A 2,268-nucleotide genomic window follows, 5' to 3' on the forward strand; every position below is an offset into this window, starting at 1 on the left:
TGGTGGTGAACCTATGGCACGGGTGCCAGAGGCGGCACTCAGAGCCCTCTCTGTGGGCACGCGCGCCGTCGACCCAGTCCTAGGCCTTCACCTGGGTTTTATAAAACTTTTTCGCTTTAGGCCTCTGCTGCCGTGTGCAAAAAAAAAAAAAAAAGGTTCAATCAATCAGTCAATTTCAACTTCTCGCCGAGAAAAAAAAGATCTTGCAAAGTTGGAACTGATTGAACTTTTTAGTCCCACCCAGTCTGCCATTACCACTGCAGCCACGCCCACCCAATGGGCCACACACCCCAATTGGCCACACCCAGCCAATGGGCCATGCCCACCCGGCACCCGACGATGCATAAGTAGGGTTTGGGTTGCAGTTTTGGCACTCGGTCTCTAAAAGGTTCGCCATCACTGGGATAGGTCCTGCATCGTGACATCACAACGCAGGTTTTGTCATTTTTGAAGGCAGTGTGGCTAGCTGTGGAGGTTCTGCCTGACACGAATTTTGTCGCAAGCACCATCTGACATTCTTTATTGACCATGCTGTTGATGGTATAGTCAGGTGATACCCTACGGGTATCTGTTGACCAGGTCTCTAAACTAAACCATAATTGAAGCCTCAGATAGCCACAGGAGCTATCTAGTGAGAGAAGGGTTGCAAGATGAAATAGATCTCTCTCTTACCTTCTGCTGTTTTACAAAGCAACCCTTCCTGTTCCTCTCAGTTGTTGTTTGGGCGATCTCTGAACATGGTTTTATTTCTCTTCTCTTCTCTAAACCCATATCAACGATTACCTATTATCAATGGGTAGTTGGACTCGTTTGGAATGCACCTGCATGAGCCACTAATGCAGAAACAGAATGAGTTTTGATGAAATAGTCATCTGATAATAATGTGCCTCTTCCCCACCCTCTTCCCCAGGTTAAGAAGAGTGATAGGTAGATATTTTTCATTTGTTGGTGATTTTTGATGGAAAAGGAACAAAACAAAGCCGGGGAATCCCAGTTCCTAACATACCTGGTACACTGTAAATAAGGATAGCACCATTGCTGGGTCTGTAGCAGAATAGGGATCATCAGTCAGGACAAATAATTTTATGCCTATATAGTTCCCTGGCAGTTCAAGGGAAGCATTGGGAAGCATTTTAACTCTAACATGAGGAAAAGCCCTACATTCTTCAGGAAGTGGCATCTCTTGTTGTGGATATTTGTAGGCTAAATAAAACAGTCCAACAATCCCACTTATTTAGCCTCAAAGAACAGTGAATAAAAGTTCACAGTGCATGAACTCTAGATATGATAGTATAAACATATTCATCTTTCCTCATTTCCTCAGTCCAAAACTTATCCCAAATGGGTATGAGGGAGACATTGGGGGGAATTTTACACAGCATAGGAGTAATGTAGTAAAATGAACAATTATTAGAATAATGATTTGTCTGCATAATTGCTAGAATAATGATGTAATGCATAATCACTGGGAAAATTCACTGGGAAAGTTCTGTGTCAGTAATATGTGGCTAACCAAATGCGCATTGCACATGGATACTTTGTATGTAGCAAAACCTACCATTGTATGCCTGTGAGAAACGATCCAAATGTATTACAGTGTATTACCATGTGTAGTCCCTTTGTTCCTGAAAGAAGGGTAGTATAAAACTGAAGTCTAATCCCGCCCTCCTTGTTCAGAATTGCATGTCTCCATATGCCTCTGAACCTGCGCAAATAAACCTCTCTGCTAAACTCCTCTGGAATTTGTAAGAGTTCTTTCGTTTTCCACAAGAGGAGAAAGAGAATACAATTTTGTATGGAAATTAGAAGGTGTCCTGATGTACACAGGTTTCCACTGGTTGTTAGTGTCTGAGGCTACATTTTATTTTTTGATGAGTTATAATTTTATCGTGTATTTTAAGTCATTATGGATATTACCTTAGCTATCATTTGACTACTTAAATAAACAATATGTTTTAAATAGGCCCCTAACTTGTGGGGTGCCACAAAGGTCGGTCCTCTCTCCCCTTTTGTTCAATATTTATGTGAAGCCGCTGGGGGAGATCATTCGTGGCTTCGGGGTGGATTTTCATCAGTACGCTGATGATACTCAGCTGTACATTTCCACCCCAGGCCACCCCAATGATGCCCTTGACGTGATGGCCCGATGCCTGGAGGCCGTAAGGGTCTGGATGGGGAGGAACAGACTCAGGCTCAACCCTTCCAAGACCGAGTGGCTGTGGCTGCCGGCGCCTCGGCATAGTCAGCTGATTCCATCGCTGACTATAG

Source organism: Protobothrops mucrosquamatus, unplaced genomic scaffold, assembly GCF_001527695.2.
Source record: "Protobothrops mucrosquamatus isolate PMUCROS unplaced genomic scaffold, P.Mucros_1.0 scaffold778, whole genome shotgun sequence".
NCBI classification, from domain to species: Eukaryota; Metazoa; Chordata; class Lepidosauria; order Squamata; family Viperidae; genus Protobothrops; species Protobothrops mucrosquamatus.